A 16,583-nucleotide genomic window follows, 5' to 3' on the forward strand; every position below is an offset into this window, starting at 1 on the left:
GCGCTGGTATGGTCATTTCACGAGAATGGATGAGGATAGCTGTGTGTAAAAGTGCCACAGCCTCGCAGTTGAGGGTACCTGTGGAAGAGGTAGATACAGTAAGACCTGGGATGAGGTGGTGAAGTATGACCTTTGAACATTAGGCCTACCGAGGCAATGACTAGTGACCAAGACCTTTGGAAATATGCTGTGCGTGAGAAGACCCGGCAAGACAAGTGAGACCATAACCCGTGGCCTTTACCAGAGGTGTAGCCAGTCCACTTATGCATAGCTTTCCTTCTTTGAATGCAAAACCCTGCTTGCAAAGACGTGTTGAGGCAAGTGAAATTGAAATTGAACCAAATTCGATGACTGGCACCTATGCCAACCTTCCTTAATAGGACACTAAACTCTGCTTGCGAAGGCCTGTTGGGGCAAGTAAGATCGAAACTGAACCAAATTTGATGGCTGGCACCCGTGTCAGTGGAGCGCTAACAGCACCATCCAAGTGGGATCACTGCCAGAGCAGCGGTCTTACTACCATGGCGGTGGCACATAAAAAGCACCATTTGAGTGCAATCGTTTCCAGCTTTGCCTTACTGGCACTTGTGCCGGTGGCATGTGAACAAAACATTTGACTGACTCCTGTGCAGGTGACATATAAAAAACACTATTTGAGCGTTGGCCATTGCCAGTACCGCCTGACTGGCTCCTGTGCTGGTGGCACGTAAAAAGCACCTACTACACTCTTGGAGTGGTTGGCGTTAGGAAGGGCAGCCAGCTGTAGAAACTCTGCCACATCAGATTGGAGTCTTGTGTAGCCATCTAGTTTGCCAGGCCCTAGTCATATCGTCCAACCCATGCTAGCATGGAAAGCGGATGTTAAACGATGATGATGATGATGATGATGATTGGCTTTGTAATTAATATACATATTTTACTTGTTTCAGTCATTTGATCCCAGGTCTCATAAGCCTAGTACTTATTCTATCAGTTCCTTTTGCTGAACTGCTAGGTTATGGAGATATAAACATGCCAACATCAGCTGTCAAGCGATGGTGGAAGAACAAACACAAACACACACACACAAATATATACATACATACACACACATATATATATACATATATATATATATATATATATATATACATATATATATCTATATCTATATATATATATGCATATATGTATATGTATATATATATATATATATATATATATATATATATATATATATATATATATATATATATATATAGATTCAAGGTTGAACATGGTACTTATGCGTAGGCACCCGAATATCGTATCCCAAAAGGATAGGTGATCAAAATCAAAAAATAAGCAACACGGATTTCAAAGGTGATTGCAGTACGCATGTTTCATTGAAGTAGCATGAAACGTGCATACTGCAATCACCTTTGAAATCCGTGTTGCTTATTTTTTGATATATATATATATATATATATATATATATATATATATATATATATATATATATATATATATATATATATATATATATATATATATATATATATATATATATATATATATATATATATATTCATATATATATGCATATATATATATATATATATATATATATATATATATATATATATATATATATATATATATATATATCATCATCATCATCATCATCATCATCGTTTAATGTCCGCTTTCCATGCTAGCATGGGTTGGACGATTTGACTGAGGACTGGTGCAACCGGATGGCTACACCAGGCTCCAATCTAATTTGGCAGAGTTTCTAACGCCAACCACTCAGAGAGTGTAGTGGGTGCTTTTATGTGTCACCCGCACGAAAACGGCCACGCTCGAAATGGTGTCTTTTATGTGCCACCCGCACAAGAGCCAGTCCAGGGGCACTGGCAACGATCTTGCTTGAAAACCCTACAAGGCCAGTCAGGCGGTACTGGCAACGGTCACGCTCAGGATGGTACATCTTATGTGCCACCCACACAAGAGCCAGTTCAGGGGCACTGGCAATGATCTCACTTGGCTTGCCGGGTCTTCTCACGCACAGCACATTTCCAAAGGTCTCGGTCAGTAGTCATCGCCTCGGTGAGGCCCAATGTTCGAAGGTCTTGCCTCACCACCTCAGCCCAGGTCTTCCTGGGCCTACCTCTTCCACGGGTTCCCTCAACTGTTAGGGAGTGGCACTTTTTCACGCAGCTATCCTCATTCATTCTCACCACATGTCCAAACCAGCGCAATCGTCTCTCTTGCACACCACTACTGACGCTTCTTATGTTCAGCTTTTCTCTCAAGATACTTACACTCTGACGGGTATGCACATTAACAGTACACATCCAGCGGAGCATACTGGCTTCATTCCTTGCGAGCTTACGCATGTCCTCAGCAGTCACAGCCCATGTTTCACTGCCATGTAGCATGGCTGTTCGTACACATGCGTCATACAGTCTGCCTTTTATCCTGAGTGAGAGTCCCTTTGTTGCCAGCAGAGGTAAGAGCTCTCTAAACTTGGCCCAGGCTATTCTTATTCTAGCAGTTACACTTTCAGTGCACCCACCCCCACTACTAACTTGGTCACCCAGATAGCAGAAGCTATCAACTACCTCTAGTTTTTCTCCCTGGAATGAGATAGAAGTTGTTTCCTGTTTGTTTACAGTGTTTATTGCACCTGAACATCTGCCACATACAAAGACTAACTTTGTAGTTAATCTGCCTTTGATATTGCTGCACCTCTTATGTGTCCATAGCTTGCACCGGGTACATCTTATAGAGTTACTACCTACTCCTTTACTGCATACTGAGCAGGGCCATCTACCTGAAGGGGTTTGTGTTTTATCTACCTTCCTACTTATTAGGATTTTGGTTTTTGCTAGGTTGACTCTAAGGCCCTTCAATTCTAGTCCTTGCTTCCACACCTTAAACTTCTCCTGTTTCTGTGGTTAAGAAGGAAGCTACTTACCAACACACAGCCACTCCTGTGCCTCTATATAAAGACACACTAATTTTCTAGGAATTTCAGCTTTATCATTCAATTGTTGTGCATTGATGCTTGTATATATGTGTGAGGTAAGCAGTGAGAGAGGTTGCATGGGAAGAAAGAGTTAATCAGACAGAGCGAGAGAGAGGGAGAGAGAGAGAGCAGACAATAAATATAAGTGATTGTGTGTGTGTGTGTGTGTGTGTTTTCTATAGAATATGATGTTTCTATGGAGAATGATGTTATCAACCGATTGTGTATCAGACTTTGATTTTATTTTATAGAGTTTATCATCATCATCATCATCATCATCATCATCATCATCATCATCGTTTAACGTCCGCTTTCCATGCTAGCATGGGTTGGACGATTTGACTGAGTTCTGGTGAACCGGATGGCCGCACCAGGCTCCAAAAATTCAGCAAAAGCACAATTAGTGAAAAGGTGGGAAAATATTGCAAAAAGTCAAAAATTAAGCTCTTAATCCCTAAGCCATTATTATCTCAATGAAAACCAATCAAGGTACAAATGGTTTTCAGAGCCTGAACATAGATAAAAACTTTTGTAGGAGGAGGTGAATGGGCCTATGGAAACTGTTTAGAAATCTTTAAGCATCAGTTGTTCTTTATCTGTAATTGTTTTTTTTTTATCTTTTCTTATTTCATTTCAAAGATTATTATTACATACCGCTGTCAGCCTGACCAACTTTAAACATCCCCTTAAATTTTTAATTCTTTTACTTGGGTATATTCGTGCACCTGTCTATAAATGTGTACGTGGATCTGTAAAAACATGTAACTTTCTGAAGACATTACAACTATGGTCATTCTGTCTTTGAAAAGAAATTAAACCATTTATTTCCAACTTCTTAAATTTCTTATTTCGAATCCTAAAAAACAGGATTGTTATACATGAAATGATCATCACTAATATTTTAAAATATCATGTTAGATTCTACTCTCTTCTATGTGGTACCACAAGGACTAAAGGTTACTGAATAACTGAATTTCTTGGATGTCCAATTGTTGCTTTTTAAATTACCATACCACCTTACAAAACTCATTAAAACACTACATACACACACACACACACACACACACACACACACACATACTTACATACATACATACATACATACATACATACATACATACATACATATATATATATATATATATATATATATATATATATATATATATATGACGCATGCGTACGAACAACCATGCTACATGGCAGTGAAACATGGGCTGTAACTGCTGAGGACATACGTAAGCTCGCAAGGAATGAAGCCAGTATGCTCCGTTGGATGTGTAATGTCAATGTGAATACCCGTCAGAGTGTAAGTATCTTGAGAGAAAAGCTGAACATTAGAAGCATCAGTTGTGGCGTGCAAGAGAGACGATTGCGCTGGTATGGACATGTGGTGAGAATGGAGGAGGATAGCTGCGTGAAAAAGTGCCACACCCTAACAGTTGAGGGAACCCGTGGAAGAGGTAGGCCCAGGAAGACCTGGGCTGAGGTGGTGAGGCAAGACCTTCGTACATTGGGCCTCACCGAGGCGATGACTACGGACCGAGACCTTTGGAAATGGGCTGTGCGTGAGAAGACCCGGCAAGCCAAGTAAGATCGTTGCCAGTGCCCCTGGACTGGTTCTTGTGCGGGTGGCACATGAGATGCACCATTTTGAGCGTGGCCGTTGCCAGTACCGCCTGACTGGCTCCTGTAGGATTTTCGAGCGAGATCGTTGCCAGTGCCCCTGGACTGGCTTGTGCGGGTGGCACATAAAAGACACCATTTCGAGCGTGGCCGTTTTCGTGCGGGTGACACGTAAAAGCACCCACTACACTCTCTGAGTGGTTGGCGTTATGAAGGGCATCCAGCTGTAGAAACTCTGCCAAATCAGACTGGAGCCTGGTGTTGCCATCCGGTTTCACCAGTCCTCAGTCAAATCGTCCAACCCATGCTAGCATGGAAAGCGGACGTTAAACGATGATGATGATGATGATGATGATATATATATATATATATATATATGTTGTTGTTGTTGGCACTCCGTCGCTTACGACGTCAAGGGTTCCAGTTGATCCGAACAACGGAACAGCCTGCTCATGAAATTAACGTGCAAGTGGCTGAGCACTCCACAGACACGTGTACCCTTAACGTAGTTCTCGGGGATATTCATCGTGACAGTGTGACAAGGCTGACCCTTTGAATTACAGGCACAACAGAAACAGGAAGAAAGAGTGAGAGAAAGTTGTGGTGGAAGAGTACAGCAGGGTTCGCCACCATCCCCTGCCGGAGCCTTGTGGAGCTTTAGGTGTTTTCGTTCAATAAACACTCACAACGCCCGGTCTGGGAATCGAAACTGCGATCCTACGACTGCGAGTCCGCTGCCCTAACCACTGGGCCATTGCGTCTCTACTTCCAGGCATAGAAACCATGCCACAACAGACAATTGGATTCTGGACAGACACCCCAGCTTGCCAGTCGCTGTCAAATTGTCTAACCGATGCCAGCGTGGAAAAATAGATGTTAAACGACGACGACAACGATGATGATGGCGATGACGATGATGATGATGAGTAGAAATGAGAGATGTACGATGAAATAAAAATATAATTCAAATAAATAACAAGTTTTATTAACCCAATAAAGTAAATGCAAGGAAAGATACAATACTGTTCTGAACTCTGAAAAGCAATGATTCATTTTAGAATGCAATAGAAAAAACTTTTTTAGACAACATGTGAATTCCTAAAAATGTTCCAGCCATAATCATTCTACCTTTGAGAGAAATAAGGCCATTTATTTCCAATTTCTTAAAATTGATCTGATTGTTTCATATGAAATCAATATCTTAAAATAGGAGTGGCTGTGTGGTAAGTAGCTTGCTTACCGACCACATGGTCTCGGGTTCAGTCCCACTGCGTGGCACCTTGGGCAAGTGTCTTCTACTATAGCCTCGGGCCGACCAAAGCCTTGTGAGTGGGTTTGGTAGACGGAAACTGAAAGAAGCCTGTCATATATATGTATATATATATATATATATATATATATATATATATATATATATGTGTGTGTGTGTGTGTGTGTGTGTGTGTGTGTGTGTGTGTGTATGTGTGTGTTTGTGTTTGTCCCCCTAGCATTGCTTGACAACCGATGCTGGTGTGTTTGTGTCCCCGTCACTTAGCGGTTTGGCAAAAGAGACCGATAGAATAAGTACTAGGCTTACAAAAAATAAGTCCCGGGGTTGATTTGCTCGACTAAAGGCGGTGCTCCAGCATAGCCGCAGTCAAATAACTGAAACAAGTAAAAGAGAAAAAGAGTATATATTAGTCAAAACATAGTTACCTGTTGTGAAGGATGTGTCGACAGAGTTTTAAGTTTGTCCTGTTCTGCTGTCTCTGCGGTTCTGGTGGCAGTAACTCATACAGAAATACTAAATAGCTGTAATTCTGAGAAAATGGGTTTCCATTTCAAATATATATACAGAAACACACAGACACACACACACACACACACACACATGCATGCGTATATGTGCATTCACACATATATAAACTCAGAAAGAGGCAGGCATGTTTAAGAGCTCCGCCCATTTGGAAACAAATTGGAAAAAAAAAGTCAGTATTTTCTTGGAAAACACTATATATTGATTTACCTACTTATTTGTTTATCTATCTATAAATTATTTTAATCAGAAGTGTGACAAAGCTTCCAAGAACTGCAGGGCAGAGAGAGAGAGAGAGAGAGAGAGAGAGAGAGAGAGAGATAGAGAGAGACTGCTTTTAGGCTATGATGGTGAGGTGTCTTTACAAAATTCAAGTTTGAATTTGGCAAATTCAAGTTTGCTGAAACTTATCTCCTGTCACTCAAAACAACAACTCAAATGAAATAAAGAGTCCATGCATCATAACAACAACACCAAGTGTGTATTTGTGTGTGTGTGTGTGTGTGTGTGTGTGTGTGTGTGTGTGTGTATGTGTGTAGACTTACAATATAGCCTATTGTTAAGAAAATTTTACACAATCATTCAATAAAACTCAAATGGGATAAAGTGTACACACTTCATCCGCCTAAACAATGCAACAGGACCTTGTTACGGGAGAAAATGCTTTCATTTCAAGGATGCGTCTTTATCCCTCAGGGCCAGACATGCTGTTTAACATCTGCAGATCGCCATGTTCTTCAACAAATCCCACTATCAGTTTCCCAGTAATTCCAAGGTTTTGCAACTTGTGACATATGCCATAATCGACCTTGTTGAAAGCCTTGGCAAGTCGAGGTATATCATGTCTACAGCTCACTGGTTTGTTGGCGCAACAGCCCAGTGGTTAGGGCAGCAGACTAACACACCAGCATCGGTTGTCAAGCGATGGTGGGGGGACAAATACAGACACACAAACACACACATATATACACATACATATATACGACAGGCTTCTTTCAGTTTCCGTCTACCAAATTCACTCACAAGGCTTTGGTCGACCTGAGGCTATAGTAGAAGACACTTGCCCAAGGTGCCACGCAGTGGGACTGAACCTGGAAAATGTGGTTGGTAAACAAGCTACTTACCACACAGCCACTCCTGCACCATTGTAAGTTCTATCATGTTATGGTCTGAGAATATTGTTGGTGATACATTTACGTTGTGGATAATTTCCACATTGTTTGTAAAACAGAGGTCCAAGATATTTTTGTGTCTGGTTGAAGAGAATATGATCTGCACCATGAATAGCATTTTCGTAAGATCAAGTGGAGATTCTGCTTGATTTCACTCTTTGTGTGTCATAGCTGGGGATATATTGCTCTCAGACCACCTGATATTGGGAAAGTTGAAGTCACCCATCAGGAATATAGTAGTACGTTGATCCAATTGTATTAGTACTTCTTTTATCGCACCGAGGCTTTCCTCAAATTTTCCATCATGACTTGAGGCATCAGGTGGGTGATATAGTGTGCATATCTCTATATCAAGTTGCTTCAGATATACTATGAGTGTGTCACACACCGAGTTTGAGTTCAATAACAGGGTTAATGGTTAATGAAAAATAATAGAATGTTTGAAGAAAACAGTTGTTGCAAAAGAAATAATCATCACCATTCACCATCATCCAGTGATTTAAATCCGGGTTTTGTCCCCATTAACAAAGGTGGCTGGATCTAACTCAATGCCATAGCAACCACCCTCACACCATCTTCGCTGGTTTTAGGCGGCCTCCCTTCTCAAGCCAGCCTGATTGTCTAATCTCCTCCTCCACCTGTCCCCTCCACTTTTTCCTGGGCCTACCTCTTCCATGGGTTCCCTCAACTGTTAGGGAGTGGCACTTTTTCACGCAGCTATCCTCATTCATTCTCACCACATGTCCAAACCAGCGCAATCGTCTCTCTTGCACACCACTACTGACGCTTCTTATGTTCAGCTTTTCTCTCAAGATACTTACACTCTGACGGGTATGCACATTAACAGTACACATCCAGCGGAGCATACTGGCTTCATTCCTTGCGAGCTTACGCATGTCCTCAGCAGTCACAGCCCATGTTTCACTGCCATCTAGCATGGCTGTTCGTACACATGCGTCATACAGTCTGCCTTTTACCCTGAGTGAGAGTCCCTTTGTTGCCAGCAGAGGTAAGAGCTCTCTAAACTTGGCCCAGGCTATTCTTATTCTAGCAGTTACACTTTCAGCGCACCCACCCCCACTACTAACTTGGTCACTCAGATAGCAGAAGCTATCAACTACCTCTAGTTTTTCTCCCTGGAATGAGATAGAAGTTGTTTCCTGTTTGTTTACAGTGTTTATTGCACCTGAACATCTGCCACATACAAAGACTAACTTTGTAGTTAATCTGCCTTTGATATTGCTGCACCTCTTATGTGTCCATAGCTTGCACCGGGTACATCTTATAGAGTTACTACCTACTCCTTTACTGCATACTGAGCAGGGCCATCTACCTGAAGGGGTTTGTGTTTTATCTACCTTCCTACTTATTAGGATTTTGGTTTTTGCTAGGTTGACTCTAAGGCCCTTCAATTCTAGTCCTTGCTTCCACACCTTAAACTTCTCCTGTTTCTGTGGTTAAGAAGGAAGCTACTTACCAACACACAGCCACTCCTGTGCCTCTATATAAAGACACACTAATTTTCTAGGAATTTCAGCTTTATCATTCAATTGTTGTGCATTGATGCTTGTATATATGTGTGAGGTAAGCAGTGAGAGAGGTTGCATGGGAAGAAAGAGTTAATCAGACAGAGCGAGAGAGAGGGAGAGAGAGAGAGCAGACAATAAATATAAGTGATTGTGTGTGTGTGTGTGTGTGTGTGTGTGTTTTCTATAGAATATGATGTTTCTATGGAGAATGATGTTATCAACCGATTGTGTATCAGACTTTGATTTTATTTTATAGAGTTTATCATCATCATCATCATCATCATCATCATCATCATCATCATCGTTTAACGTCCGCTTTCCATGCTAGCATGGGTTGGACGATTTGACTGAGGTCTGGTGAACCGGATGGCCGCACCAGGCTCCAAAAATTCAGCAAAAGCACAATTAGTGAAAAGGTGGGAAAATATTGCAAAAAGTCAAAAATTAAGCTCTTAATCCCTAAGCCATTATTATCTCAATGAAAACCAATCAAGGTACAAATGGTTTTCAGAGCCTGAACATAGATAAAAACTTTTGTAGGAGGAGGTGAATGGGCCTATGGAAACTGTTTAGAAATCTTTAAGCATCAGTTGTTCTTTATCTGTAATTGTTTTTTTTTTATCTTTTCTTATTTCATTTCAAAGATTATTATTACATACCGCTGTCAGCCTGACCAACTTTAAACATCCCCTTAAATTTTTAATTCTTTTACTTGGGTATATTCGTGCACCTGTCTATAAATGTGTACGTGGATCTGTAAAAACATGTAACTTTCTGAAGACATTACAACTATGGTCATTCTGTCTTTGAAAAGAAATTAAACCATTTATTTCCAACTTCTTAAATTTCTTATTTCGAATCCTAAAAAACAGGATTGTTATACATGAAATGATCATCACTAATATTTTAAAATATCATGTTAGATTCTACTCTCTTCTATGTGGTACCACAAGGACTAAAGGTTACTGAATAACTGAATTTCTTGGATGTCCAATTGTTGCTTTTTAAATTACCATACCACCTTACAAAACTCATTAAAACACTACATACACACACACACACACACACACACACACACACACACACACACATACTTACATACATACATACATACATACATACATACATACATACATATATATATATATATATATATATATATATATATATATATATATATATATATATATATATATATATATGTTGTTGTTGTTGGCACTCCGTCGCTTACGACGTCGAGGGTTCCAGTTGATCCGAACAACGGAACAGCCTGCTCATGAAATTAACGTGCAAGTGGCTGAGCACTCCACAGACACGTGTACCCTTAACGTAGTTCTCGGGGATATTCATCGTGACAGTGTGACAAGGCTGACCCTTTGAATTACAGGCACAACAGAAACAGGAAGTAAGAGTGAGAGAAAGTTGTGGTGGAAGAGTACAGCAGGGTTCGCCACCATCCCCTGCCGGAGCCTTGTGGAGCTTTAGGTGTTTTCGTTCAATAAACACTCACAACGCCCGGTCTGGGAATCGAAACTGCGATCCTACGACTGCGAGTCCGCTGCCCTAACCACTGGGCCATTGCGTCTCTACTTCCAGGCATAGAAACCATGCCACAACAGACAATTGGATTCTGGACAGACACCCCAGCTTGCCAGTCCCTGTCAAATTGTCTAACCGATGCCAGCGTGGAAAAATAGATGTTAAACGACGACGACAACGATGATGATGATGAGTAGAAATGAGAGATGTACGATGAAATAAAAATATAATTCAAATAAATAACAAGTTTTATTAACCCAATAAAGTAAATGCAAGGAAAGATACAATACTGTTCTGAACTCTGAAAAGCAATGATTCATTTTAGAATGCAATAGAAAAAACTTTTTTAGACAACATGTGAATTCCTAAAAATGTTCCAGCCATAATCATTCTACCTTTGAGAGAAATAAGGCCATTTATTTCCAATTTCTTAAAATTGATCTGATTGTTTCATATGAAATCAATATCTTAAAATGGGAGTGGCTGTGTGGTAAGTAGCTTGCTTACCGACCACATGGTCTCGGGTTCAGTCCCACTGCCTGGCACCTTGGGCAAGTGTCTTCTACTATAGCCTCGGGCCGACCAAAGCCTTGTGAGTGGGTTTGGTAGACGGAAACTGAAAGAAGCCCGTCATATATATGTATATATATATATATATATATATATATATATATATATATATGTGTGTGTGTGTGTGTGTATGTGTGTGTTTGTGTTTGTCCCCCTAGCATTGCTTGACAACCGATGCTGGTGTGTTTGTGTCCCCGTCACTTAGCGGTTTGGCAAAAGAGACCGATAGAATAAGTACTAGGCTTACAAAAAATAAGTCCCGGGGTTGATTTGCTCGACTAAAGGCGGTGCTCCAGCATAGCCGCAGTCAAATAACTGAAACAAGTAAAAGAGAAAAAGAGTATATATTAGTCAAAACATAGTTACCTGTTGTGAAGGATGTGTCGACAGAGTTTTAAGTTTGTCCTGTTCTGCTGTCTCTGCGGTTCTGGTGGCAGTAACTCATACAGAAATACTAAATAGCTGTAATTCTGAGAAAATGGGTTTCCATTTCAAATATATATACAGAAACACACAGACACACACACACACACACACACACATGCATGCGTATATGTGCATTCACACATATATAAACTCAGAAAGAGGCAGGCATGTTTAAGAGCTCCGCCCATTTGGAAACAAATTGGAAAAAAAAAGTCAGTATTTTCTTGGAAAACACTATATATTGATTTACCTACTTATTTGTTTATCTATCTATAAATTATTTTAATCAGAAGTGTGACAAAGCTTCCAAGAACTGCAGGGCAGAGAGAGAGAGAGAGAGAGAGAGAGAGAGAGAGACTGCTTTTAGGCTATGATGGTGAGGTGTCTTTACAAAATTCAAGTTTGAATTTGGCAAATTCAAGTTTGCTGAAACTTATCTCCTGTCACTCAAAACAACAACTCAAATGAAATAAAGAGTCCATGCATCATAACAACAACACCAAGTGTGTATTTGTGTGTGTGTGTGTGTGTGTGTGTGTGTGTGTGTGTATGTGTGTAGACTTACAATATAGCCTATTGTTAAGAAAATTTTACACAATCATTCAATAAAACTCAAATGGGATAAAGTGTACACACTTCATCCGCCTAAACAATGCAACAGGACCTTGTTACGGGAGAAAATGCTTTCATTTCAAGGATGCGTCTTTATCCCTCAGGGCCAGACATGCTGTTTAACATCTGCAGATCGCCATGTTCTTCAACAAATCCCACTATCAGTTTCCCAGTAATTCCAAGGTTTTGCAACTTGTGACATATGCCATAATCGACCTTGTTGAAAGCCTTGGCAAGTCGAGGTATATCATGTCTACAGCTCACTGGTTTGTTGGCGCAACAGCCCAGTGGTTAGGGCAGCAGACTAACACACCAGCATCGGTTGTCAAGCGATGGTGGGGGGACAAATACAGACACACAAACACACACATATATACACATACATATATACGACAGGCTTCTTTCAGTTTCCGTCTACCAAATTCACTCACAAGGCTTTGGTCGACCTGAGGCTATAGTAGAAGACACTTGCCCAAGGTGCCACGCAGTGGGACTGAACCTGGAAAATGTGGTTGGTAAACAAGCTACTTACCACACAGCCACTCCTGCACCATTGTAAGTTCTATCATGTTATGGTCTGAGAATATTGTTGGTGATACATTTACGTTGTGGATAATTTCCACATTGTTTGTAAAACAGAGGTCCAAGATATTTTTGTGTCTGGTTGAAGAGAATATGATCTGCACCATGAATAGCATTTTCGTAAGATCAAGTGGAGATTCTGCTTGATTTCACTCTTTGTGTGTCATACCTGGGGATATATTGCTCTCAGACCACCTGATATTGGGAAAGTTGAAGTCACCCATCAGGAATATAGTAGTACGTTGATCCAATTGTATTAGTACTTCTTTTATCGCACCGAGGCTTTCCTCAAATTTTCCATCATGACTTGAGGCATCAGGTGGGTGATATAGTGTGCATATCTCTATATCAAGTTGCTTCAGATATACTATGAGTGTGTCACACACCGAGTTTGAGTTCAATAACAGGGTTAATGGTTAATGAAAAATAATAGAATGTTTGAAGAAAACAGTTGTTGCAAAAGAAATAATCATCACCATTCACCATCATCCAGTGATTTAAATCCGGGTTTTGTCCCCATTAACAAAGGTGGCTGGATCTAACTCAATGCCATAGCAACCACCCTCACACCATCTTCGCTGGTTTTAGGCGGCCTCCCTTCTCAAGCCAGCCTGATTGTCTAATCTCCTCCTCCACCTGTCCCCTCCACTTTTTCCTGGGCCTACCTCTTCCACGGGTTCCCTCAACTGTTAGGGAGTGGCACTTTTTCACGCAGCTATCCTCATTCATTCTCACCACATGTCCAAACCAGCGCAATCGTCTCTCTTGCACACCACTACTGACGCTTCTTATGTTCAGCTTTTCTCTCAAGATACTTACACTCTGACGGGTATGCACATTAACAGTACACATCCAGCGGAGCATACTGGCTTCATTCCTTGCGAGCTTACGCATGTCCTCAGCAGTCACAGCCCATGTTTCACTGCCATGTAGCATGGCTGTTCGTACACATGCGTCATACAGTCTGCCTTTTATCCTGAGTGAGAGTCCCTTTGTTGCCAGCAGAGGTAAGAGCTCTCTAAACTTGGCCCAGGCTATTCTTATTCTAGCAGTTACACTTTCAGTGCACCCACCCCCACTACTAACTTGGTCACCCAGATAGCAGAAGCTATCAACTACCTCTAGTTTTTCTCCCTGGAATGAGATAGAAGTTGTTTCCTGTTTGTTTACAGTGTTTATTGCACCTGAACATCTGCCACATACAAAGACTAACTTTGTAGTTAATCTGCCTTTGATATTGCTGCACCTCTTATGTGTCCATAGCTTGCACCGGGTACATCTTATAGAGTTACTACCTACTCCTTTACTGCATACTGAGCAGGGCCATCTACCTGAAGGGGTTTGTGTTTTATCTACCTTCCTACTTATTAGGATTTTGGTTTTTGCTAGGTTGACTCTAAGGCCCTTCAATTCTAGTCCTTGCTTCCACACCTTAAACTTCTCCTGTTTCTGTGGTTAAGAAGGAAGCTACTTACCAACACACAGCCACTCCTGTGCCTCTATATAAAGACACACTAATTTTCTAGGAATTTCAGCTTTATCATTCAATTGTTGTGCATTGATGCTTGTATATATGTGTGAGGTAAGCAGTGAGAGAGGTTGCATGGGAAGAAAGAGTTAATCAGACAGAGCGAGAGAGAGGGAGAGAGAGAGAGCAGACAATAAATATAAGTGATTGTGTGTGTGTGTGTGTGTGTGTTTTCTATAGAATATGATGTTTCTATGGAGAATGATGTTATCAACCGATTGTGTATCAGACTTTGATTTTATTTTATAGAGTTTATCATCATCATCATCATCATCATCATCATCATCATCATCATCGTTTAACGTCCGCTTTCCATGCTAGCATGGGTTGGACGATTTGACTGAGTTCTGGTGAACCGGATGGCCGCACCAGGCTCCAAAAATTCAGCAAAAGCACAATTAGTGAAAAGGTGGGAAAATATTGCAAAAAGTCAAAAATTAAGCTCTTAATCCCTAAGCCATTATTATCTCAATGAAAACCAATCAAGGTACAAATGGTTTTCAGAGCCTGAACATAGATAAAAACTTTTGTAGGAGGAGGTGAATGGGCCTATGGAAACTGTTTAGAAATCTTTAAGCATCAGTTGTTCTTTATCTGTAATTGTTTTTTTTTTATCTTTTCTTATTTCATTTCAAAGATTATTATTACATACCGCTGTCAGCCTGACCAACTTTAAACATCCCCTTAAATTTTTAATTCTTTTACTTGGGTATATTCGTGCACCTGTCTATAAATGTGTACGTGGATCTGTAAAAACATGTAACTTTCTGAAGACATTACAACTATGGTCATTCTGTCTTTGAAAAGAAATTAAACCATTTATTTCCAACTTCTTAAATTTCTTATTTCGAATCCTAAAAAACAGGATTGTTATACATGAAATGATCATCACTAATATTTTAAAATATCATGTTAGATTCTACTCTCTTCTATGTGGTACCACAAGGACTAAAGGTTACTGAATAACTGAATTTCTTGGATGTCCAATTGTTGCTTTTTAAATTACCATACCACCTTACAAAACTCATTAAAACACTACATACACACACACACACACACACACACACACACACACACATACTTACATACATACATACATACATACATACATACATACATACATACATATATATATATATATATATATATATATATATATATATATATATATATATATATATGTTGTTGTTGGCACTCCGTCGCTTACGACGTCAAGGGTTCCAGTTGATCCGAACAACGGAACAGCCTGCTCATGAAATTAACGTGCAAGTGGCTGAGCACTCCACAGACACGTGTACCCTTAACGTAGTTCTCGGGGATATTCATCGTGACAGTGTGACAAGGCTGACCCTTTGAATTACAGGCACAACAGAAACAGGAAGTAAGAGTGAGAGAAAGTTGTGGTGGAAGAGTACAGCAGGGTTCGCCACCATCCCCTGCCGGAGCCTTGTGGAGCTTTAGGTGTTTTCGTTCAATAAACACTCACAACGCCCGGTCTGGGAATCGAAACTGCGATCCTACGACTGCGAGTCCGCAGCCGTAACCACTGGGCCATTGCGTCTCTACTTCCAGGCATAGAAACCATGCCACAACAGACAATTGGATTCTGGACAGACACCCCAGCTTGCCAGTCCCTGTCAAATTGTCTAACCGATGCCAGCGTGGAAAAATAGATGTTAAACGACGACGACAACGATGATGATGATGAGTAGAAATGAGAGATGTACGATGAAATAAAAATATAATTCAAATAAATAACAAGTTTTATTAACCCAATAAAGTAAATGCAAGGAAAGATACAATACTGTTCTGAACTCTGAAAAGCAATGATTCATTTTAGAATGCAATAGAAAAAACTTTTTTAGACAACATGTGAATTCCTAAAAATGTTCCAGCCATAATCATTCTACCTTTGAGAGAAATAAGGCCATTTATTTCCAATTTCTTAAAATTGATCTGATTGTTTCATATGAAATCAATATCTTAAAATAGGAGTGGCTGTGTGGTAAGTAGCTTGCTTACCGACCACATGGTCTCGGGTTCAGTCCCACTGCCTGGCACCTTGGGCAAGTGTCTTCTACTATAGCCTCGGGCCGACCAAAGCCTTGTGAGTGGGTTTGGTAGACGGAAACTGAAAGAAGCCCGTCATATATATGTATATATATATATATATATATATATATATATATATATATGTGTGTGTGTGTGTGTGTGT

The 16,583-nt window shown here is 40.4% G+C and overlaps 1 protein-coding gene across 4 annotated transcripts in view; it reads right to left on the bottom strand.

Annotated features, from left to right (window-relative positions):
• LOC106870832 (protein Nazo) overlaps window positions 1–16,583 on the bottom strand; it is a 28,930-nt gene that overhangs the window by 11,772 nt on the left and 575 nt on the right. Inside the window, exons 2-3 of one of the 4 annotated variants that reach the window (XM_089353392.1) lie at window positions 11,587–11,690; window positions 6,311–6,414 (exon numbers count right to left, since the gene is read on the bottom strand). The exons of 1 other annotated variant lie outside the window; for it this stretch is intronic. The gene's annotated coding sequence lies outside the window, so the exon portion shown is untranslated. Of the gene's footprint in view, window positions 1–6,191; window positions 6,217–6,310; window positions 6,415–11,586; window positions 11,862–16,583 lie in introns of those variants that run through there. 2 more of the 4 variants (XM_089353394.1, XM_089353396.1) reach the window with 2 other exon arrangements.

The sequence above is a fragment of the Octopus bimaculoides genome, chromosome 6 (assembly GCF_046866305.1).
Source record: "Octopus bimaculoides isolate indiv1 chromosome 6, ASM4686630v1, whole genome shotgun sequence".
Taxonomy (NCBI): Eukaryota; Metazoa; Mollusca; class Cephalopoda; order Octopoda; family Octopodidae; genus Octopus; species Octopus bimaculoides.